This window comes from Hemiscyllium ocellatum, chromosome 18, assembly GCF_020745735.1.
Source record: "Hemiscyllium ocellatum isolate sHemOce1 chromosome 18, sHemOce1.pat.X.cur, whole genome shotgun sequence".
NCBI lineage: Eukaryota > Metazoa > Chordata > Chondrichthyes > Orectolobiformes > Hemiscylliidae > Hemiscyllium > Hemiscyllium ocellatum.
The window spans coordinates 3,186,505-3,211,475 of record NC_083418.1 but is presented as its reverse complement, the minus strand read 5'-3'; the positions used below and the strand labels follow the sequence as shown (position 1 = coordinate 3,211,475).

General features: G+C 43.8%; 7 non-coding genes across 7 annotated transcripts; all 7 read right to left on the bottom strand.

The window, feature by feature from the left end:
• Positions 1–1,695: 1,695 nt before the first annotated feature.
• On the bottom strand, positions 1,696–1,777 carry trnas-aga (transfer RNA serine (anticodon AGA)). Its single transcript has one exon. It is a non-coding gene; the product is annotated as a tRNA-Ser (tRNA).
• A 3,595-nt stretch (positions 1,778–5,372) lies between these two features.
• Positions 5,373–5,454, bottom strand: trnas-aga (transfer RNA serine (anticodon AGA)). The gene has a single exon. It is a non-coding gene; the product is annotated as a tRNA-Ser (tRNA).
• A 3,595-nt stretch (positions 5,455–9,049) lies between these two features.
• On the bottom strand, positions 9,050–9,131 carry trnas-aga (transfer RNA serine (anticodon AGA)). The gene has a single exon. It is a non-coding gene; the product is annotated as a tRNA-Ser (tRNA).
• A 3,595-nt stretch (positions 9,132–12,726) lies between these two features.
• Positions 12,727–12,808, bottom strand: trnas-aga (transfer RNA serine (anticodon AGA)). Its single transcript has one exon. It is a non-coding gene; the product is annotated as a tRNA-Ser (tRNA).
• Positions 12,809–16,403: 3,595 nt separating this feature from the next.
• Positions 16,404–16,485, bottom strand: trnas-aga (transfer RNA serine (anticodon AGA)). The gene has a single exon. It is a non-coding gene; the product is annotated as a tRNA-Ser (tRNA).
• A 3,595-nt stretch (positions 16,486–20,080) lies between these two features.
• On the bottom strand, positions 20,081–20,162 carry trnas-aga (transfer RNA serine (anticodon AGA)). The gene has a single exon. It is a non-coding gene; the product is annotated as a tRNA-Ser (tRNA).
• A 3,595-nt stretch (positions 20,163–23,757) lies between these two features.
• On the bottom strand, positions 23,758–23,839 carry trnas-aga (transfer RNA serine (anticodon AGA)). Its single transcript has one exon. It is a non-coding gene; the product is annotated as a tRNA-Ser (tRNA).
• Positions 23,840–24,971: the final 1,132 nt, after the last annotated feature.

Below are 24,971 nucleotides of genomic sequence, written 5' to 3'. Positions count from 1 at the left end.
GTAAGTCATCCCCCCCACAAGTATCCAAAACGGTATACTTGTTCTTGAGGGGAATGACCGCAGGGGGTCCCTGCACTGGCTTCCTCCTCCCACTCCCCCTCACTGTAACCCATCTATCTTGAACATTCGGAGTAACTACTTCCCTAAAGCTCTGATCTATGACCCTCTCTGACTCCCGAATGATCCGCAGTTCATCCAAATCCAGCTCCAGTTCCCTAACACGGGCTTGGAGGAGCTGGAGATGGGTGCACTTCTTGCAAGTGTACTCAGCAGGGACGCTAATGGCTTCCCTCACCTCATACATGTTGCAAGAGGAACATGGCACTGCCTGCACTGCCATCCCTCTAAAAAGCTAGCTTTCTTTAAAAAAAACTAAATGTAAAGAAACCAAACAAGCAAAACGCAGCACTTACCTGCTTGCCGCAACGGGTCTTATTATTTAGGTTAGAGGAGGAGGGCGGGTGGGAGGCTCTTCTGCCGAAGTGCCTCGGGTTACTCGCCTGCACGTTTAAATAGAGAAAAAACCCTACCCAGGTAACCGAGCAACACAAGCCTCCGGGTCTACCCGGCGTTTTTTTAAAAAAAATTTTTTAAATTTTTAGTTTAAAAAAGTTAAAAAAAAGTTAAGTACTGGAACTTACAACTTAAATTTTTAGTTTTTAAAACAAAATAAGAAAAACAAAGAACTGGAACTCACCCTGGACTTCGAACCGGACAAACAGCCAACACGTGATCCTCCGAGAAACTGAGGCCTACAGCTCGCCTGTGCGTTTAAATAGAGAAAAAACCCTACCCAGGTAACCTAGCAACACAAGCCTCCGGGTCTACCCGGCGTTTTTTTTCAAAAAACCTTTTAAATTTTTAGTTTAAAAAAGTTAAAAAAAGTTAAGTACTGGAACTTACAACATAAATTTTTAGTTTTTAAAACAAAATAAGAAAAACTAAGAACTGGAACTCACCCTGGACTTCGAACCGGACAAACAGCAGTCACGTGATCCTCCGAGAAAATTCGTGGAACTTGAACAAAAATTCTTTCAATGTCTCAGATGAGTTCCTGTCCCAAGAACATCAGAGTCAATGTCCCGTCCTCTTCTCGGTCCGAGAGTTCACAATTCTTCATTCTCCTCTGATTCCATTTCTCAAAGAGTGTCTCAAGATTTCCACAGCTTGAGCCTAGATTATATGGTTTGCTTCCTAAACATTTTTTCAACTGCCAATTGAAAATATTTTCAAAGTATCTCTTCACCATCCTCTGGCTTGCACCATGTCCAGGGATGAGAAGTCCCGTTTGGTGGAGAGATTCCCGAGGCTGGTGAGTTTCACTTTGGAACAAAGATGGTTAAGTGGCAATTTCCTGCTCCTGTTTGTAATGATGGGAGAGGGAGAAGTGGGGAATGAGAACTTTGACGAGCAGGAGAAAGTGTTGCCACTGACCAGAGTCAGTCAACAGAGGACAGGGATGAAAGGAATCTAATGAAAAGCAGCTCTTCTGCTCAGGACGTTCCATAACAACTACAGAAACCCGATGTGTCGAGCAGTGATTCTGGAAAGAGAAACAGTCATAATGTTTTAAATATGAAACATTTCTGATGAAGAACGCGAGTTTCCCAAGTCTAATGAAATTACCGGCCTGGTTTGCAAAATAGGTTTTCTGCACTTCGAGGGAAAACTGCGCCACCAGGGAGGCATTCATAACGTAGTCAGCAGGATTCGAACCTACGTGGGGAAACCCCAATGGATTTCTAATCCATCGCCTTAACCACTCGGCCATGACTACAGGCAATCAAGTAAAGTTGAGCATCAACCAAATCAGCCGGAATCTCTTTGAAAGCTGTCGCTGACTTGAAGGGCTCATTGTTTCCATCTCCTTTCATACCTTTGCTGTCATTTGTAAGGTGCTCGACACCAATGTAAAAGAAGAAAAGCACAAAGTTAGGAAAATATATTTGCAGACAAACTGAGTCAAAATAATTGATTGAAAGCAAAATCACACTTTGCAATTTGCTAGATCTCTTTGCGAACATGACCAGCAGAGCTGATCAAGGGAGCTATTGATCTGAGTGTTCTTGGACATGAAACAAACAAAGGTTAGTGACCCATTCTGGCGAACAAAATGGTCTTTCCTGATGGTTACAATGAAAGAGATAGTTCCCAATAAAATACAGTGATTAAGTGCATGGAGATATATTTCAATGTGATAAGATTCACTTTCAGTCCCTAATTACCCCAGAGAATGAGGAGGCGAGTTACCTTTCTTCATTCTTCAACTCTTCAGCATGGACGTACAGACATGAAACCGCTAGAGATGGAGTTCCTGAATTGGGAACCAGCGCCACTGAAGGAACTCGGCAAAAGTGAGGACTGTAGATGCTGGAAACCAGATTTAAGTTCAGAGTGATGCTGGCAAAGCACAGCAGGTCAGGCAGCATCCGAGGAGCAGGAAAGTCGACGTATCTGTTGTCAGGCTTGCTGCGTTTCGCAGACAATTTTCGTTTCTGGCTCAGATTTCCAGCAATTGTAGCTGTTTGCTTTATATTAACCTTCATAATTTTTGGACAAATCCAATGACCTGCTCACGTCGGAAAATCTGCAGATGTACGGGTAAACCGATAGGTTTGCTGAACAATACAAACATTCCATGAGCGGGAATAGCATCCGGGCGACGGTGCTGAGAGTAACGAATCCTTACAAATAAATAACAAGACAAGGCGATAGATACTATCATATTTGGTCTAAATAAAACACCCTTTCTGAACATTTTCATTGCCGATTATTTTCAACTTGTCTTCGAAGATTGTCAAAGTGCGAAAAGGCCATTCTGCCCATTGTACATACCGGCTAATCAGAGAGCCATCTATTCTCGTAACAGTTTCTAACTTTTGCCCAAAGTCTTGTGTGTACTAATGTTTCCAGTGCAAGTGTCAATGAGGTTATCTTGTGTTCTTAAATGGCACAATAATGGGGCATTTTCACAACGAATTCTCACTCTTTTGAGGAACTTATGCTCATTATCACCCACAGAGGGAGACACACAGAAAGATACCCCGAGACTGACAGAAGTGTACGTTGTGGTGAGCTGGAATTTGAAATGGACAATAGAATAAATGCAAAAGCACACAGGCATCGTCCTGGCAGAATTGCGTAGGGGAGCGACAACCCAGACTACGGTTAAAGCGAGATATTCTCCACGAGCCAGATAGGACTCCAATCTACAATCTTCTGATCTGAACTCAGACGCGTTATCCATTACGCCACTGGCCCAAGAGAGGCAAAAAGCGTCGGCAGCATGTCGATATGTATTGTCATGGACTTTCACGGAATCAGAATGAAAAAGGTGAACAAGCAGCGAAGATAATCACCAACACTGCTTCATTTCAAAGCTTCCAATTTGTGAAGCAGTGCCTTTCACTGGCAAAGGAGAAACATTTGTCCTCAGCTGCCTGCTTCAGTGTCGGCTCCTTCTCTGCTGGAAGTTTCCATCGTTTTATTCACAGTCATGACGCGATTTCACGATCCACTCCAGTGAAAAAGTGTCATGGTGTCGTCCAAGCAAGACCCTGCAGAAACTCAGCGAGAGACTTCCGGTCATTTCGAGATCAGGATGTGGACTTAGACGAGATGTGTGACACCTTTTATTGTCGCCGCCACTTCACTGCAAATTAGAGGCTTGAAACAAGCCGTTGTTAGCATCAGCTTCATTTGTACCATCCTGCAGTGCATTTGCTAAACGACATCAGATAGAACCCATTCGGCCCAGGGATTTTTCACACTCTATTTTCACACTCTGCAGTATTTCTAATTACTCTTCCTTGTGAGCCTCGATCTCTTCTAGTCTGGACGTCAGTATCTCTGTATCATCCTCGCCAACATGTTCATTTTCTGCAGCAAACACTGTCCAAAAATATTTACTTAGTGCTTCCCCCATCTCCTCTGATCCACACACAACTTCCCACTATTATCCTCGATTGTCCCAAAATTAACTCTCGTCATTCTCTTATTCCTGACATACCAATGGAAAGCTTGAGGGTTTACCCTGATCCTATCCACCAACAACTTCTCATGTCTGCTCCTTGCTCGTCTCAGATCTCTTTTTAGGTTTTTTGCTGACATCGTTGGAACCCTCGAGCGCTCTAACTGAGTTTTGACATTTTGCCCTCACGTAAGACTTCTTGTTCTTCTTGACCAGGGAATCCACTTCCTTAGTAAACCACGGCTCTCGCGTTCTATATCTACCTCCCCGCCTGACAGGAGCTTTTCCTTGACTAAGCTCCACACTTTTAATGTGCTCACCCCCTGCAGTTTCCTACCACATTCTACGATGGCTAAAACCTACCTCTTGCATCGTAATTTCCCTTATCCCAGCTGAAACCCTTGCTCTGTGGAGTACACCTATCCCTTCCCATCACGAAAGTTAACCTGAGAGAATTGTGATCGCTGTCTGCAAAGTGCTCACCTACTTCCAAATCTAAAACCTGGCCATGCTCGTTACCCAGAACTAAATCTAAAGTGGCTTCGTTCCTTGAAGGCCTGTCTATATATTGTGTCAAGAAGCCCTCCTGCACACACTGGACAAAAACTGACCCATCTATAGTAGTCGTACTGGAGTGATCCCAGTCAATATTTGGATATTGTCTTGAGTGTTCCAGAGTATTTAATTGTCCAAGAGTCCAGATGAAGATTGTGTTCCTCACGTACGGGAGCAAAAATTCTTTCAATGTCTCAGATGAGTTCCTGTCCCAAGAACATCAGGGTCAATGTCCCGTCCTCTTCTCGGTCCGAGAGTTCACAATTCTTCATTCTCCTCTGATTCCATTTCTCAAAGAGTGTCTCAAGATTTCCACAGCTGGAGCCTAGATTATATGGTTTGCTTCCTAAACATTTTTTCAACTGCCAATTGAAAATATTTTCAAAGTATCTCTTCACCATCCTCTGGCTTGCACCATGTCCAGGGATGAGAAGTCCCGTTTGGTGGAGAGATTCCCGAGGCTGGTGAGTCTCACTTTGGAACAAAGATGGTTAAGTGGCAATTTCCTGCTGCTGTTTGTAATGATGGGAGAGGGAGAAGTGGGGAATGAGAACTTTGACGAGCAGGAGAAAGTGTTGCCACTGACCAGAGTCAGTCAACAGAGGACAGGGATGAAAGGAATCTAATGAAAAGCAGCTCTTCTGCTCAGGACGTTCCATAACAACTACAGAAACCCGATGTGTCGAGCAGTGATTCTGGAAAGAGAAACAGTCATAATGTTTTAAATATGAAACATTTCTGATGAAGAACGCGAGTTTCCCAAGTCTAATGAAATTACCGGCCTGGTTTGCAAAATAGGTTTTCTGCACTTCGAGGGAAAACTGCGCCACCAGGGAGGCATTCATAACGTAGTCAGCAGGATTCGAACCTACGTGGGGAAACCCCAATGGATTTCTAATCCATCGCCTTAACCACTCGGCCATGACTACAGGCAATCAAGTAAAGTTGAGCATCAACCAAATCAGCCGGAATCTCTTTGAAAGCTGTCGCTGACTTGAAGGGCTCATTGTTTCCATCTCCTTTCATACCTTTGCTGTCATTTGTAAGGTGCTCGACACCAATGTAAAAGAAGAAAAGCACAAAGTTAGGAAAATATATTTGCAGACAAACTGAGTCAAAATAATTGATTGAAAGCAAAATCACACTTTGCAATTTGCTAGATCTCTTTGCGAACATGACCAGCAGAGCTGATCAAGGGAGCTATTGATCTGAGTGTTCTTGGACATGAAACAAACAAAGGTTAGTGACCCATTCTGGCGAACAAAATGGTCTTTCCTGATGGTTACAATGAAAGAGATAGTTCCCAATAAAATACAGTGATTAAGTGCATGGAGATATATTTCAATGTGATAAGATTCACTTTCAGTCCCTAATTGCCCCAGAGAATGAGGAGGCGAGTTACCTTTCTTCATTCTTCAACTCTTCAGCATGGACGTACAGACATGAAACCGCTAGAGATGGAGTTCCTGAATTGGGAACCAGCGCCACTGAAGGAACTCGGCAAAAGTGAGGACTGTAGATGCTGGAAACCAGATTTAAGTTCAGAGTGATGCTGGCAAAGCACAGCAGGTCAGGCAGCATCCGAGGAGCAGGAAAGTCGACGTATCTGTTGTCAGGCTTGCTGCGTTTCGCAGACAATTTTCGTTTCTGGCTCAGATTTCCAGCAATTGTAGCTGTTTGCTTTATATTAACCTTCATAATTTTTGGACAAATCCAATGACCTGCTCACGTCGGAAAATCTGCAGATGTACGGGTAAACCGATAGGTTTGCTGAACAATACAAACATTCCATGAGCGGGAATAGCATCCGGGCGACGGTGCTGAGAGTAACGAATCCTTACAAATAAATAACAAGACAAGGCGATAGATACTATCATATTTGGTCTAAATAAAACACCCTTTCTGAACATTTTCATTGCCGATTATTTTCAACTTGTCTTCGAAGATTGTCAAAGTGCGAAAAGGCCATTCTGCCCATTGTACATACCGGCTAATCAGAGAGCCATCTATTCTCGTAACAGTTTCTAACTTTTGCCCAAAGTCTTGTGTGTACTAATGTTTCCAGTGCAAGTGTCAATGAGGTTATCTTGTGTTCTTAAATGGCACAATAATGGGGCATTTTCACAACGAATTCTCACTCTTTTGAGGAACTTATGCTCATTATCACCCACAGAGGGAGACACACAGAAAGATACCCCGAGACTGACAGAAGTGTACGTTGTGGTGAGCTGGAATTTGAAATGGACAATAGAATAAATGCAAAAGCACACAGGCATCGTCCTGGCAGAATTGCGTAGGGGAGCGACAACCCAGACTACGGTTAAAGCGAGATATTCTCCACGAGCCAGATAGGACTCCAATCTACAATCTTCTGATCTGAACTCAGACGCGTTATCCATTACGCCACTGGCCCAAGAGAGGCAAAAAGCGTCGGCAGCATGTCGATATGTATTGTCATGGACTTTCACGGAATCAGAATGAAAAAGGTGAACAAGCAGCGAAGATAATCACCAACACTGCTTCATTTCAAAGCTTCCAATTTGTGAAGCAGTGCCTTTCACTGGCAAAGGAGAAACATTTGTCCTCAGCTGCCTGCTTCAGTGTCGGCTCCTTCTCTGCTGGAAGTTTCCATCGTTTTATTCACAGTCATGACGCGATTTCACGATCCACTCCAGTGAAAAAGTGTCATGGTGTCGTCCAAGCAAGACCCTGCAGAAACTCAGCGAGAGACTTCCGGTCATTTCGAGATCAGGATGTGGACTTAGACGAGATGTGTGACACCTTTTATTGTCGCCGCCACTTCACTGCAAATTAGAGGCTTGAAACAAGCCGTTGTTAGCATCAGCTTCATTTGTACCATCCTGCAGTGCATTTGCTAAACGACATCAGATAGAACCCATTCGGCCCAGGGATTTTTCACACTCTATTTTCACACTCTGCAGTATTTCTAATTACTCTTCCTTGTGAGCCTCGAACTCTTCTAGTCTGGACGTCAGTATCTCTGTATCATCCTCGCCAACATGTTCATTTTCTGCAGCAAACACTGTCCAAAAATATTTACTTAGTGCTTCCCCCATCTCCTCTGATCCACACACAACTTCCCACTATTATCCTCGATTGTCCCAAAATTAACTCTCGTCATTCTCTTATTCCTGACATACCAATGGAAAGCTTGAGGGTTTACCCTGATCCTATCCACCAACAACTTCTCATGTCTGCTCCTTGCTCGTCTCAGATCTCTTTTTAGGTTTTTTGCTGACATCGTTGGAACCCTCGAGCGCTCTAACTGAGTTTTGACATTTTGCCCTCACGTAAGACTTCTTGTTCTTCTTGACCAGGGAATCCACTTCCTTAGTAAACCACGGCTCTCGCGTTCTATATCTACCTCCCCGCCTGACAGGAGCTTTTCCTTGACTAAGCTCCACACTTTTAATGTGCTCACCCCCTGCAGTTTCCTACCACATTCTACGATGGCTAAAACCTACCTCTTGCATCGTAATTTCCCTTATCCCAGCTGAAACCCTTGCTCTGTGGAGTACACCTATCCCTTCCCATCACGAAAGTTAACCTGAGAGAATTGTGATCGCTGTCTGCAAAGTGCTCACCTACTTCCAAATCTAAAACCTGGCCATGCTCGTTACCCAGAACTAAATCTAAAGTGGCTTCGTTCCTTGAAGGCCTGTCTATATATTGTGTCAAGAAGCCCTCCTGCACACACTGGACAAAAACTGACCCATCTATAGTAGTCGTACTGGAGTGATCCCAGTCAATATTTGGATATTGTCTTGAGTGTTCCAGAGTATTTAATTGTCCAAGAGTCCAGATGAAGATTGTGTTCCTCACGTACGGGAGCAAAAATTCTTTCAATGTCTCAGATGAGTTCCTGTCCCAAGAACATCAGGGTCAATGTCCCGTCCTCTTCTCGGTCCGAGAGTTCACAATTCTTCATTCTCCTCTGATTCCATTTCTCAAAGAGTGTCTCAAGATTTCCACAGCTGGAGCCTAGATTATATGGTTTGCTTCCTAAACATTTTTTCAACTGCCAATTGAAAATATTTTCAAAGTATCTCTTCACCATCCTCTGGCTTGCACCATGTCCAGGGATGAGAAGTCCCGTTTGGTGGAGAGATTCCCGAGGCTGGTGAGTCTCACTTTGGAACAAAGATGGTTAAGTGGCAATTTCCTGCTGCTGTTTGTAATGATGGGAGAGGGAGAAGTGGGGAATGAGAACTTTGACGAGCAGGAGAAAGTGTTGCCACTGACCAGAGTCAGTCAACAGAGGACAGGGATGAAAGGAATCTAATGAAAAGCAGCTCTTCTGCTCAGGACGTTCCATAACAACTACAGAAACCCGATGTGTCGAGCAGTGATTCTGGAAAGAGAAACAGTCATAATGTTTTAAATATGAAACATTTCTGATGAAGAACGCGAGTTTCCCAAGTCTAATGAAATTACCGGCCTGGTTTGCAAAATAGGTTTTCTGCACTTCGAGGGAAAACTGCGCCACCAGGGAGGCATTCATAACGTAGTCAGCAGGATTCGAACCTACGTGGGGAAACCCCAATGGATTTCTAATCCATCGCCTTAACCACTCGGCCATGACTACAGGCAATCAAGTAAAGTTGAGCATCAACCAAATCAGCCGGAATCTCTTTGAAAGCTGTCGCTGACTTGAAGGGCTCATTGTTTCCATCTCCTTTCATACCTTTGCTGTCATTTGTAAGGTGCTCGACACCAATGTAAAAGAAGAAAAGCACAAAGTTAGGAAAATATATTTGCAGACAAACTGAGTCAAAATAATTGATTGAAAGCAAAATCACACTTTGCAATTTGCTAGATCTCTTTGCGAACATGACCAGCAGAGCTGATCAAGGGAGCTATTGATCTGAGTGTTCTTGGACATGAAACAAACAAAGGTTAGTGACCCATTCTGGCGAACAAAATGGTCTTTCCTGATGGTTACAATGAAAGAGATAGTTCCCAATAAAATACAGTGATTAAGTGCATGGAGATATATTTCAATGTGATAAGATTCACTTTCAGTCCCTAATTACCCCAGAGAATGAGGAGGCGAGTTACCTTTCTTCATTCTTCAACTCTTCAGCATGGACGTACAGACATGAAACCGCTAGAGATGGAGTTCCTGAATTGGGAACCAGCGCCACTGAAGGAACTCGGCAAAAGTGAGGACTGTAGATGCTGGAAACCAGATTTAAGTTCAGAGTGATGCTGGCAAAGCACAGCAGGTCAGGCAGCATCCGAGGAGCAGGAAAGTCGACGTATCTGTTGTCAGGCTTGCTGCGTTTCGCAGACAATTTTCGTTTCTGGCTCAGATTTCCAGCAATTGTAGCTGTTTGCTTTATATTAACCTTCATAATTTTTGGACAAATCCAATGACCTGCTCACGTCGGAAAATCTGCAGATGTACGGGTAAACCGATAGGTTTGCTGAACAATACAAACATTCCATGAGCGGGAATAGCATCCGGGCGACGGTGCTGAGAGTAACGAATCCTTACAAATAAATAACAAGACAAGGCGATAGATACTATCATATTTGGTCTAAATAAAACACCCTTTCTGAACATTTTCATTGCCGATTATTTTCAACTTGTCTTCGAAGATTGTCAAAGTGCGAAAAGGCCATTCTGCCCATTGTACATACCGGCTAATCAGAGAGCCATCTATTCTCGTAACAGTTTCTAACTTTTGCCCAAAGTCTTGTGTGTACTAATGTTTCCAGTGCAAGTGTCAATGAGGTTATCTTGTGTTCTTAAATGGCACAATAATGGGGCATTTTCACAACGAATTCTCACTCTTTTGAGGAACTTATGCTCATTATCACCCACAGAGGGAGACACACAGAAAGATACCCCGAGACTGACAGAAGTGTACGTTGTGGTGAGCTGGAATTTGAAATGGACAATAGAATAAATGCAAAAGCACACAGGCATCGTCCTGGCAGAATTGCGTAGGGGAGCGACAACCCAGACTACGGTTAAAGCGAGATATTCTCCACGAGCCAGATAGGACTCCAATCTACAATCTTCTGATCTGAACTCAGACGCGTTATCCATTACGCCACTGGCCCAAGAGAGGCAAAAAGCGTCGGCAGCATGTCGATATGTATTGTCATGGACTTTCACGGAATCAGAATGAAAAAGGTGAACAAGCAGCGAAGATAATCACCAACACTGCTTCATTTCAAAGCTTCCAATTTGTGAAGCAGTGCCTTTCACTGGCAAAGGAGAAACATTTGTCCTCAGCTGCCTGCTTCAGTGTCGGCTCCTTCTCTGCTGGAAGTTTCCATCGTTTTATTCACAGTCATGACGCGATTTCACGATCCACTCCAGTGAAAAAGTGTCATGGTGTCGTCCAAGCAAGACCCTGCAGAAACTCAGCGAGAGACTTCCGGTCATTTCGAGATCAGGATGTGGACTTAGACGAGATGTGTGACACCTTTTATTGTCGCCGCCACTTCACTGCAAATTAGAGGCTTGAAACAAGCCGTTGTTAGCATCAGCTTCATTTGTACCATCCTGCAGTGCATTTGCTAAACGACATCAGATAGAACCCATTCGGCCCAGGGATTTTTCACACTCTATTTTCACACTCTGCAGTATTTCTAATTACTCTTCCTTGTGAGCCTCGATCTCTTCTAGTCTGGACGTCAGTATCTCTGTATCATCCTCGCCAACATGTTCATTTTCTGCAGCAAACACTGTCCAAAAATATTTACTTAGTGCTTCCCCCATCTCCTCTGATCCACACACAACTTCCCACTATTATCCTCGATTGTCCCAAAATTAACTCTCGTCATTCTCTTATTCCTGACATACCAATGGAAAGCTTGAGGGTTTACCCTGATCCTATCCACCAACAACTTCTCATGTCTGCTCCTTGCTCGTCTCAGATCTCTTTTTAGGTTTTTTGCTGACATCGTTGGAACCCTCGAGCGCTCTAACTGAGTTTTGACATTTTGCCCTCACGTAAGACTTCTTGTTCTTCTTGACCAGGGAATCCACTTCCTTAGTAAACCACGGCTCTCGCGTTCTATATCTACCTCCCCGCCTGACAGGAGCTTTTCCTTGACTAAGCTCCACACTTTTAATGTGCTCACCCCCTGCAGTTTCCTACCACATTCTACGATGGCTAAAACCTACCTCTTGCATGTTAATTTCCCTTATCCCAGCTGAAACCCTTGCTCTGTGGAGTACACCTATCCCTTCCCATCACGAAAGTTAACCTGAGAGAATTGTGATCGCTGTCTGCAAAGTGCTCACCTACTTCCAAATCTAAAACCTGGCCATGCTCGTTACCCAGAACTAAATCTAAAGTGGCTTCGTTCCTTGAAGGCCTGTCTATATATTGTGTCAAGAAGCCCTCCTGCACACACTGGACAAAAACTGACCCATCTATAGTAGTCGTACTGGAGTGATCCCAGTCAATATTTGGATATTGTCTTGAGTGTTCCAGAGTATTTAATTGTCCAAGAGTCCAGATGAAGATTGTGTTCCTCACGTACGGGAGCAAAAATTCTTTCAATGTCTCAGATGAGTTCCTGTCCCAAGAACATCAGGGTCAATGTCCCGTCCTCTTCTCGGTCCGAGAGTTCACAATTCTTCATTCTCCTCTGATTCCATTTCTCAAAGAGTGTCTCAAGATTTCCACAGCTGGAGCCTAGATTATATGGTTTGCTTCCTAAACATTTTTTCAACTGCCAATTGAAAATATTTTCAAAGTATCTCTTCACCATCCTCTGGCTTGCACCATGTCCAGGGATGAGAAGTCCCGTTTGGTGGAGAGATTCCCGAGGCTGGTGAGTCTCACTTTGGAACAAAGATGGTTAAGTGGCAATTTCCTGCTGCTGTTTGTAATGATGGGAGAGGGAGAAGTGGGGAATGAGAACTTTGACGAGCAGGAGAAAGTGTTGCCACTGACCAGAGTCAGTCAACAGAGGACAGGGATGAAAGGAATCTAATGAAAAGCAGCTCTTCTGCTCAGGACGTTCCATAACAACTACAGAAACCCGATGTGTCGAGCAGTGATTCTGGAAAGAGAAACAGTCATAATGTTTTAAATATGAAACATTTCTGATGAAGAACGCGAGTTTCCCAAGTCTAATGAAATTACCGGCCTGGTTTGCAAAATAGGTTTTCTGCACTTCGAGGGAAAACTGCGCCACCAGGGAGGCATTCATAACGTAGTCAGCAGGATTCGAACCTACGTGGGGAAACCCCAATGGATTTCTAATCCATCGCCTTAACCACTCGGCCATGACTACAGGCAATCAAGTAAAGTTGAGCATCAACCAAATCAGCCGGAATCTCTTTGAAAGCTGTCGCTGACTTGAAGGGCTCATTGTTTCCATCTCCTTTCATACCTTTGCTGTCATTTGTAAGGTGCTCGACACCAATGTAAAAGAAGAAAAGCACAAAGTTAGGAAAATATATTTGCAGACAAACTGAGTCAAAATAATTGATTGAAAGCAAAATCACACTTTGCAATTTGCTAGATCTCTTTGCGAACATGACCAGCAGAGCTGATCAAGGGAGCTATTGATCTGAGTGTTCTTGGACATGAAACAAACAAAGGTTAGTGACCCATTCTGGCGAACAAAATGGTCTTTCCTGATGGTTACAATGAAAGAGATAGTTCCCAATAAAATACAGTGATTAAGTGCATGGAGATATATTTCAATGTGATAAGATTCACTTTCAGTCCCTAATTGCCCCAGAGAATGAGGAGGCGAGTTACCTTTCTTCATTCTTCAACTCTTCAGCATGGACGTACAGACATGAAACCGCTAGAGATGGAGTTCCTGAATTGGGAACCAGCGCCACTGAAGGAACTCGGCAAAAGTGAGGACTGTAGATGCTGGAAACCAGATTTAAGTTCAGAGTGATGCTGGCAAAGCACAGCAGGTCAGGCAGCATCCGAGGAGCAGGAAAGTCGACGTATCTGTTGTCAGGCTTGCTGCGTTTCGCAGACAATTTTCGTTTCTGGCTCAGATTTCCAGCAATTGTAGCTGTTTGCTTTATATTAACCTTCATAATTTTTGGACAAATCCAATGACCTGCTCACGTCGGAAAATCTGCAGATGTACGGGTAAACCGATAGGTTTGCTGAACAATACAAACATTCCATGAGCGGGAATAGCATCCGGGCGACGGTGCTGAGAGTAACGAATCCTTACAAATAAATAACAAGACAAGGCGATAGATACTATCATATTTGGTCTAAATAAAACACCCTTTCTGAACATTTTCATTGCCGATTATTTTCAACTTGTCTTCGAAGATTGTCAAAGTGCGAAAAGGCCATTCTGCCCATTGTACATACCGGCTAATCAGAGAGCCATCTATTCTCGTAACAGTTTCTAACTTTTGCCCAAAGTCTTGTGTGTACTAATGTTTCCAGTGCAAGTGTCAATGAGGTTATCTTGTGTTCTTAAATGGCACAATAATGGGGCATTTTCACAACGAATTCTCACTCTTTTGAGGAACTTATGCTCATTATCACCCACAGAGGGAGACACACAGAAAGATACCCCGAGACTGACAGAAGTGTACGTTGTGGTGAGCTGGAATTTGAAATGGACAATAGAATAAATGCAAAAGCACACAGGCATCGTCCTGGCAGAATTGCGTAGGGGAGCGACAACCCAGACTACGGTTAAAGCGAGATATTCTCCACGAGCCAGATAGGACTCCAATCTACAATCTTCTGATCTGAACTCAGACGCGTTATCCATTACGCCACTGGCCCAAGAGAGGCAAAAAGCGTCGGCAGCATGTCGATATGTATTGTCATGGACTTTCACGGAATCAGAATGAAAAAGGTGAACAAGCAGCGAAGATAATCACCAACACTGCTTCATTTCAAAGCTTCCAATTTGTGAAGCAGTGCCTTTCACTGGCAAAGGAGAAACATTTGTCCTCAGCTGCCTGCTTCAGTGTCGGCTCCTTCTCTGCTGGAAGTTTCCATCGTTTTATTCACAGTCATGACGCGATTTCACGATCCACTCCAGTGAAAAAGTGTCATGGTGTCGTCCAAGCAAGACCCTGCAGAAACTCAGCGAGAGACTTCCGGTCATTTCGAGATCAGGATGTGGACTTAGACGAGATGTGTGACACCTTTTATTGTCGCCGCCACTTCACTGCAAATTAGAGGCTTGAAACAAGCCGTTGTTAGCATCAGCTTCATTTGTACCATCCTGCAGTGCATTTGCTAAACGACATCAGATAGAACCCATTCGGCCCAGGGATTTTTCACACTCTATTTTCACACTCTGCAGTATTTCTAATTACTCTTCCTTGTGAGCCTCGAACTCTTCTAGTCTGGACGTCAGTATCTCTGTATCATCCTCGCCAACATGTTCATTTTCTGCAGCAAACACTGTCCAAAAATATTTACTTAGTGCTTCCCCCATCTCCTCTGATCCACACACAACTTCCCACTATTATCCTCGATTGTCCCAAAATTAACTCTCGTCATTCTCTTATTCCTGACATACCAATGGAAAGCTTGAGGGTTTACCCTGATCCTATCCACCAACAACTTCTCATGTCTGCTCCTTGCTCGTCTCAGATCTCTTTTTAGGTTTTTTGCTGACATCGTTGGAACCCTCGAGCGCTCTAACTGAGTTTTGACATTTTGCCCTCACGTAAGACTTCTTGTTCTTCTTGACCAGGGAATCCACTTCCTTAGTAAACCACGGCTCTCGCGTTCTATATCTACCTCCCCGCCTGACAGGAGCTTTTCCTTGACTAAGCTCCACACTTTTAATGTGCTCACCCCCTGCAGTTTCCTACCACATTCTACGATGGCTAAAACCTACCTCTTGCATCGTAATTTCCCTTATCCCAGCTGAAACCCTTGCTCTGTGGAGTACACCTATCCCTTCCCATCACGAAAGTTAACCTGAGAGAATTGTGATCGCTGTCTGCAAAGTGCTCACCTACTTCCAAATCTAAAACCTGGCCATGCTCGTTACCCAGAACTAAATCTAAAGTGGCTTCGTTCCTTGAAGGCCTGTCTATATATTGTGTCAAGAAGCCCTCCTGCACACACTGGACAAAAACTGACCCATCTATAGTAGTCGTACTGGAGTGATCCCAGTCAATATTTGGATATTGTCTTGAGTGTTCCAGAGTATTTAATTGTCCAAGAGTCCAGATGAAGATTGTGTTCCTCACGTACGGGAGCAAAAATTCTTTCAATGTCTCAGATGAGTTCCTGTCCCAAGAACATCAGGGTCAATGTCCCGTCCTCTTCTCGGTCCGAGAGTTCACAATTCTTCATTCTCCTCTGATTCCATTTCTCAAAGAGTGTCTCAAGATTTCCACAGCTGGAGCCTAGATTATATGGTTTGCTTCCTAAACATTTTTTCAACTGCCAATTGAAAATATTTTCAAAGTATCTCTTCACCATCCTCTGGCTTGCACCATGTCCAGGGATGAGAAGTCCCGTTTGGTGGAGAGATTCCCGAGGCTGGTGAGTCTCACTTTGGAACAAAGATGGTTAAGTGGCAATTTCCTGCTGCTGTTTGTAATGATGGGAGAGGGAGAAGTGGGGAATGAGAACTTTGACGAGCAGGAGAAAGTGTTGCCACTGACCAGAGTCAGTCAACAGAGGACAGGGATGAAAGGAATCTAATGAAAAGCAGCTCTTCTGCTCAGGACGTTCCATAACAACTACAGAAACCCGATGTGTCGAGCAGTGATTCTGGAAAGAGAAACAGTCATAATGTTTTAAATATGAAACATTTCTGATGAAGAACGCGAGTTTCCCAAGTCTAATGAAATTACCGGCCTGGTTTGCAAAATAGGTTTTCTGCACTTCGAGGGAAAACTGCGCCACCAGGGAGGCATTCATAACGTAGTCAGCAGGATTCGAACCTACGTGGGGAAACCCCAATGGATTTCTAATCCATCGCCTTAACCACTCGGCCATGACTACAGGCAATCAAGTAAAGTTGAGCATCAACCAAATCAGCCGGAATCTCTTTGAAAGCTGTCGCTGACTTGAAGGGCTCATTGTTTCCATCTCCTTTCATACCTTTGCTGTCATTTGTAAGGTGCTCGACACCAATGTAAAAGAAGAAAAGCACAAAGTTAGGAAAATATATTTGCAGACAAACTGAGTCAAAATAATTGATTGAAAGCAAAATCACACTTTGCAATTTGCTAGATCTCTTTGCGAACATGACCAGCAGAGCTGATCAAGGGAGCTATTGATCTGAGTGTTCTTGGACATGAAACAAACAAAGGTTAGTGACCCATTCTGGCGAACAAAATGGTCTTTCCTGATGGTTACAATGAAAGAGATAGTTCCCAATAAAATACAGTGATTAAGTGCATGGAGATATATTTCAATGTGATAAGATTCACTTTCAGTCCCTAATTACCCCAGAGAATGAGGAGGCGAGTTACCTTTCTTCATTCTTCAACTCTTCAGCATGGACGTACAGACATGAAACCGCTAGAGATGGAGTTCCTGAATTGGGAACCAGCGCCACTGAAGGAACTCGGCAAAAGTGAGGACTGTAGATGCTGGAAACCAGATTTAAGTTCAGAGTGATGCTGGCAAAGCACAGCAGGTCAGGCAGCATCCGAGGAGCAGGAAAGTCGACGTATCTGTTGTCAGGCTTGCTGCGTTTCGCAGACAATTTTCGTTTCTGGCTCAGATTTCCAGCAATTGTAGCTGTTTGCTTTATATTAACCTTCATAATTTTTGGACAAATCCAATGACCTGCTCACGTCGGAAAATCTGCAGATGTACGGGTAAACCGATAGGTTTGCTGAACAATACAAACATTCCATGAGCGGGAATAGCATCCGGGCGACGGTGCTGAGAGTAACGAATCCTTACAAATAAATAACAAGACAAGGCGATAGATACTATCATATTTGGTCTAAATAAAACACCCTTTCTGAACATTTTCATTGCCGATTATTTTCAACTTGTCTTCGAAGATTGTCAAAGTGCGAAAAGGCCATTCTGCCCATTGTACATACCGGCTAATCAGAGAGCCATCTATTCTCGTAACAGTTTCTAACTTTTGCCCAAAGTCTTGTGTGTACTAATGTTTCCAGTGCAAGTGTCAATGAGGTTATCTTGTGTTCTTAAATGGCACAATAATGGGGCATTTTCACAACGAATTCTCACTCTTTTGAGGAACTTATGCTCATTATCACCCACAGAGGGAGACACACAGAAAGATACCCCGAGACTGACAGAAGTGTACGTTGTGGTGAGCTGGAATTTGAAATGGACAATAGAATAAATGCAAAAGCACACAGGCATCGTCCTGGCAGAATTGCGTAGGGGAGCGACAACCCAGACTACGGTTAAAGCGAGATATTCTCCACGAGCCAGATAGGACTCCAATCTACAATCTTCTGATCTGAACTCAGACGCGTTATCCATTACGCCACTGGCCCAAGAGAGGCAAAAAGCGTCGGCAGCATGTCGATATGTATTGTCATGGACTTTCACGGAATCAGAATGAAAAAGGTGAACAAGCAGCGAAGATAATCACCAACACTGCTTCATTTCAAAGCTTCCAATTTGTGAAGCAGTGCCTTTCACTGGCAAAGGAGAAACATTTGTCCTCAGCTGCCTGCTTCAGTGTCGGCTCCTTCTCTGCTGGAAGTTTCCATCGTTTTATTCACAGTCATGACGCGATTTCACGATCCACTCCAGTGAAAAAGTGTCATGGTGTCGTCCAAGCAAGACCCTGCAGAAACTCAGCGAGAGACTTCCGGTCATTTCGAGATCAGGATGTGGACTTAGACGAGATGTGTGACACCTTTTATTGTCGCCGCCACTTCACTGCAAATTAGAGGCTTGAAACAAGCCGTTGTTAGCATCAGCTTCATTTGTACCATCCTGCAGTGCATTTGCTAAACGACATCAGATAGAACCCATTCGGCCCAGGGATTTTTCACACTCTATTTTCACACTCTGCAGTATTTCTAATTACTCTTCCTTGTGAGCCTCGATCTCTTCTAGTCTGGACGTCAGTATCTCTGTATCATCCTCGCCAACATGTTCATTTTCTGCAGCAAACACTGTCCAAAAATATTTACTTAGTGCTTCCCCCATCTCCTCTGATCCACACACAACTTCCCACTATTATCCTCGATTGTCCCAAAATTAACTCTCGTCATTCTCTTATTCCTGACATACCAATGGAAAGCTTGAGGGTTTACCCTGATCCTATCCACCAACAACTTCTCATGTCTGCTCCTTGCTCGTCTCAGATCTCTTTTTAGGTTTTTTGCTGACATCGTTGGAACCCTCGAGCGCTCTAACTGAGTTTTGACATTTTGCCCTCACGTAAGACTTCTTGTTCTTCTTGACCAGGGAATCCACTTCCTTAGTAAACCACGGCTCTCGCGTTCTATATCTACCTCCCCGCCTGACAGGAGCTTTTCCTTGACTAAGCTCCACACTTTTAATGTGCTCACCCCCTGCAGTTTCCTACCACATTCTACGATGGCTAAAACCTACCTCTTGCATGTTAATTTCCCTTATCCCAGCTGAAACCCTTGCTCTGTGGAGTACACCTATCCCTTCCCATCACGAAAGTTAACCTGAGAGAATTGTGATCGCTGTCTGCAAAGTGCTCACCTACTTCCAAATCTAAAACCTGGCCATGCTCGTTACCCAGAACTAAATCTAAAGTGGCTTCGTTCCTTGAAGGCCTGTCTATATATTGTGTCAAGAAGCCCTCCTGCACACACTGGACAAAAACTGACCCATCTATAGTAGTCGTACTGGAGTGATCCCAGTCAATATTTGGATATTGTCTTGAGTGTTCCAGAGTATTTAATTGTCCAAGAGTCCAGATGAAGATTGTGTTCCTCACGTACGGGAGCAAAAATTCTTTCAATGTCTCAGATGAGTTCCTGTCCCAAGAACATCAGGGTCAATGTCCCGTCCTCTTCTCGGTCCGAGAGTTCACAATTCTTCATTCTCCTCTGATTCCATTTCTCAAAGAGTGTCTCAAGATTTCCACAGCTGGAGCCTAGATTATATGGTTTGCTTCCTAAACATTTTTTCAACTGCCAATTGAAAATATTTTCAAAGTATCTCTTCACCATCCTCTGGCTTGCACCATGTCCAGGGATGAGAAGTCCCGTTTGGTGGAGAGATTCCCGAGGCTGGTGAGTCTCACTTTGGAACAAAGATGGTTAAGTGGCAATTTCCTGCTGCTGTTTGTAATGATGGGAGAGGGAGAAGTGGGGAATGAGAACTTTGACGAGCAGGAGAAAGTGTTGCCACTGACCAGAGTCAGTCAACAGAGGACAGGGATGAAAGGAATCTAATGAAAAGCAGCTCTTCTGCTCAGGACGTTCCATAACAACTACAGAAACCCGATGTGTCGAGCAGTGATTCTGGAAAGAGAAACAGTCATAATGTTTTAAATATGAAACATTTCTGATGAAGAACGCGAGTTTCCCAAGTCTAATGAAATTACCGGCCTGGTTTGCAAAATAGGTTTTCTGCACTTCGAGGGAAAACTGCGCCACCAGGGAGGCATTCATAACGTAGTCAGCAGGATTCGAACCTACGTGGGGAAACCCCAATGGATTTCTAATCCATCGCCTTAACCACTCGGCCATGACTACAGGCAATCAAGTAAAGTTGAGCATCAACCAAATCAGCCGGAATCTCTTTGAAAGCTGTCGCTGACTTGAAGGGCTCATTGTTTCCATCTCCTTTCATACCTTTGCTGTCATTTGTAAGGTGCTCGACACCAATGTAAAAGAAGAAAAGCACAAAGTTAGGAAAATATATTTGCAGACAAACTGAGTCAAAATAATTGATTGAAAGCAAAATCACACTTTGCAATTTGCTAGATCTCTTTGCGAACATGACCAGCAGAGCTGATCAAGGGAGCTATTGATCTGAGTGTTCTTGGACATGAAACAAACAAAGGTTAGTGACCCATTCTGGCGAACAAAATGGTCTTTCCTGATGGTTACAATGAAAGAGATAGTTCCCAATAAAATACAGTGATTAAGTGCATGGAGATATATTTCAATGTGATAAGATTCACTTTCAGTCCCTAATTACCCCAGAGAATGAGGAGGCGAGTTACCTTTCTTCATTCTTCAACTCTTCAGCATGGACGTACAGACATGAAACCGCTAGAGATGGAGTTCCTGAATTGGGAACCAGCGCCACTGAAGGAACTCGGCAAAAGTGAGGACTGTAGATGCTGGAAACCAGATTTAAGTTCAGAGTGATGCTGGCAAAGCACAGCAGGTCAGGCAGCATCCGAGGAGCAGGAAAGTCGACGTATCTGTTGTCAGGCTTGCTGCGTTTCGCAGACAATTTTCGTTTCTGGCTCAGATTTCCAGCAATTGTAGCTGTTTGCTTTATATTAACCTTCATAATTTTTGGACAAATCCAATGACCTGCTCACGTCGGAAAATCTGCAGATGTACGGGTAAACCGATAGGTTTGCTGAACAATACAAACATTCCATGAGCGGGAATAGCATCCGGGCGACGGTGCTGAGAGTAACGAATCCTTACAAATAAATAACAAGACAAGGCGATAGATACTATCATATTTGGTCTAAATAAAACACCCTTTCTGAACATTTTCATTGCCGATTATTTTCAACTTGTCTTCGAAGATTGTCAAAGTGCGAAAAGGCCATTCTGCCCATTGTACATACCGGCTAATCAGAGAGCCATCTATTCTCGTAACAGTTTCTAACTTTTGCCCAAAGTCTTGTGTGTACTAATGTTTCCAGTGCAAGTGTCAATGAGGTTATCTTGTGTTCTTAAATGGCACAATAATGGGGCATTTTCACAACGAATTCTCACTCTTTTGAGGAACTTATGCTCATTATCACCCACAGAGGGAGACACACAGAAAGATACCCCGAGACTGACAGAAGTGTACGTTGTGGTGAGCTGGAATTTGAAATGGACAATAGAATAAATGCAAAAGCACACAGGCATCGTCCTGGCAGAATTGCGTAGGGGAGCGACAACCCAGACTACGGTTAAAGCGAGATATTCTCCACGAGCCAGATAGGACTCCAATCTACAATCTTCTGATCTGAACTCAGACGCGTTATCCATTACGCCACTGGCCCAAGAGAGGCAAAAAGCGTCGGCAGCATGTCGATATGTATTGTCATGGACTTTCACGGAATCAGAATGAAAAAGGTGAACAAGCAGCGAAGATAATCACCAACACTGCTTCATTTCAAAGCTTCCAATTTGTGAAGCAGTGCCTTTCACTGGCAAAGGAGAAACATTTGTCCTCAGCTGCCTGCTTCAGTGTCGGCTCCTTCTCTGCTGGAAGTTTCCATCGTTTTATTCACAGTCATGACGCGATTTCACGATCCACTCCAGTGAAAAAGTGTCATGGTGTCGTCCAAGCAAGACCCTGCAGAAACTCAGCGAGAGACTTCCGGTCATTTCGAGATCAGGATGTGGACTTAGACGAGATGTGTGACACCTTTTATTGTCGCCGCCACTTCACTGCAAATTAGAGGCTTGAAACAAGCCGTTGTTAGCATCAGCTTCATTTGTACCATCCTGCAGTGCATTTGCTAAACGACATCAGATAGAACCCATTCGGCCCAGGGATTTTTCACACTCTATTTTCACACTCTGCAGTATTTCTAATTACTCTTCCTTGTGAGCCTCGATCTCTTCTAGTCTGGACGTCAGTATCTCTGTATCATCCTCGCCAACATGTTCATTTTCTGCAGCAAACACTGTCCAAAAATATTTACTTAGTGCTTCCCCCATCTCCTCTGATCCACACACAACTTCCCACTATTATCCTCGATTGTCCCAAAATTAACTCTCGTCATTCTCTTATTCCTGACATACCAATGGAAAGCTTGAGGGTTTACCCTGATCCTATCCACCAACAACTTCTCATGTCTGCTCCTTGCTCGTCTCAGATCTCTTTTTAGGTTTTTTGCTGACATCGTTGGAACCCTCGAGCGCTCTAACTGAGTTTTGACATTTTGCCCTCACGTAAGACTTCTTGTTCTTCTTGACCAGGGAATCCACTTCCTTAGTAAACCACGGCTCTCGCGTTCTATATCTACCTCCCCGCCTGACAGGAGCTTTTCCTTGACTAAGCTCCACACTTTTAATGTGCTCACCCCCTGCAGTTTCCTACCACGTTCTACGATGGCTAAAACCTACCTCTTGCATCGTAATTTCCCTTATCCCAGCTGAAACCCTTGCTCTGTGGAGTACACCTATCCCTTCCCATCACGAAAGTTAACCTGAGAGAATTGTGATCGCTGTCTGCAAAGTGCTCACCTACTTCCAAATCTAAAACCTGGCCATGCTCGTTACCCAGAACTAAATCTAAAGTGGCTTCGTTCCTTGAAGGCCTGTCTATATATTGTGTCAAGAAGCCCTCCTGCACACACTGGACAAAAACTGACCCATCTATAGTAGTCGTACTGGAGTGATCCCAGTCAATATTTGGATATTGTCTTGAGTGTTCCAGAGTATTTAATTGTCCAAGAGTCCAGATGAAGATTGTGTTCCTCACGTACGGGAGCAAAAATTCTTTCAATGTCTCAGATGAGTTCCTGTCCCAAGAACATCAGGGTCAATGTCCCGTCCTCTTCTCGGTCCGAGAGTTCACAATTCTTCATTCTCCTCTGATTCCATTTCTCAAAGAGTGTCTCAAGATTTCCACAGCTGGAGCCTAGATTATATGGTTTGCTTCCTAAACATTTTTTCAACTGCCAATTGAAAATATTTTCAAAGTATCTCTTCACCATCCTCTGGCTTGCACCATGTCCAGGGATGAGAAGTCCCGTTTGGTGGAGAGATTCCCGAGGCTGGTGAGTCTCACTTTGGAACAAAGATGGTTAAGTGGCAATTTCCTGCTGCTGTTTGTAATGATGGGAGAGGGAGAAGTGGGGAATGAGAACTTTGACGAGCAGGAGAAAGTGTTGCCACTGACCAGAGTCAGTCAACAGAGGACAGGGATGAAAGGAATCTAATGAAAAGCAGCTCTTCTGCTCAGGACGTTCCATAACAACTACAGAAACCCGATGTGTCGAGCAGTGATTCTGGAAAGAGAAACAGTCATAATGTTTTAAATATGAAACATTTCTGATGAAGAACGCGAGTTTCCCAAGTCTAATGAAATTACCGGCCTGGTTTGCAAAATAGGTTTTCTGCACTTCGAGGGAAAACTGCGCCACCAGGGAGGCATTCATAACGTAGTCAGCAGGATTCGAACCTACGTGGGGAAACCCCAATGGATTTCTAATCCATCGCCTTAACCACTCGGCCATGACTACAGGCAATCAAGTAAAGTTGAGCATCAACCAAATCAGCCGGAATCTCTTTGAAAGCTGTCGCTGACTTGAAGGGCTCATTGTTTCCATCTCCTTTCATACCTTTGCTGTCATTTGTAAGGTGCTCGACACCAATGTAAAAGAAGAAAAGCACAAAGTTAGGAAAATATATTTGCAGACAAACTGAGTCAAAATAATTGATTGAAAGCAAAATCACACTTTGCAATTTGCTAGATCTCTTTGCGAACATGACCAGCAGAGCTGATCAAGGGAGCTATTGATCTGAGTGTTCTTGGACATGAAACAAACAAAGGTTAGTGACCCATTCTGGCGAACAAAATGGTCTTTCCTGATGGTTACAATGAAAGAGATAGTTCCCAATAAAATACAGTGATTAAGTGCATGGAGATATATTTCAATGTGATAAGATTCACTTTCAGTCCCTAATTACCCCAGAGAATGAGGAGGCGAGTTACCTTTCTTCATTCTTCAACTCTTCAGCATGGACGTACAGACATGAAACCGCTAGAGATGGAGTTCCTGAATTGGGAACCAGCGCCACTGAAGGAACTCGGCAAAAGTGAGGACTGTAGATGCTGGAAACCAGATTTAAGTTCAGAGTGATGCTGGCAAAGCACAGCAGGTCAGGCAGCATCCGAGGAGCAGGAAAGTCGACGTATCTGTTGTCAGGCTTGCTGCGTTTCGCAGACAATTTTCGTTTCTGGCTCAGATTTCCAGCAATTGTAGCTGTTTGCTTTATATTAACCTTCATAATTTTTGGACAAATCCAATGACCTGCTCACGTCGGAAAATCTGCAGATGTACGGGTAAACCGATAGGTTTGCTGAACAATACAAACATTCCATGAGCGGGAATAGCATCCGGGCGACGGTGCTGAGAGTAACGAATCCTTACAAATAAATAACAAGACAAGGCGATAGATACTATCATATTTGGTCTAAATAAAACACCCTTTCTGAACATTTTCATTGCCGATTATTTTCAACTTGTCTTCGAAGATTGTCAAAGTGCGAAAAGGCCATTCTGCCCATTGTACATACCGGCTAATCAGAGAGCCATCTATTCTCGTAACAGTTTCTAACTTTTGCCCAAAGTCTTGTGTGTACTAATGTTT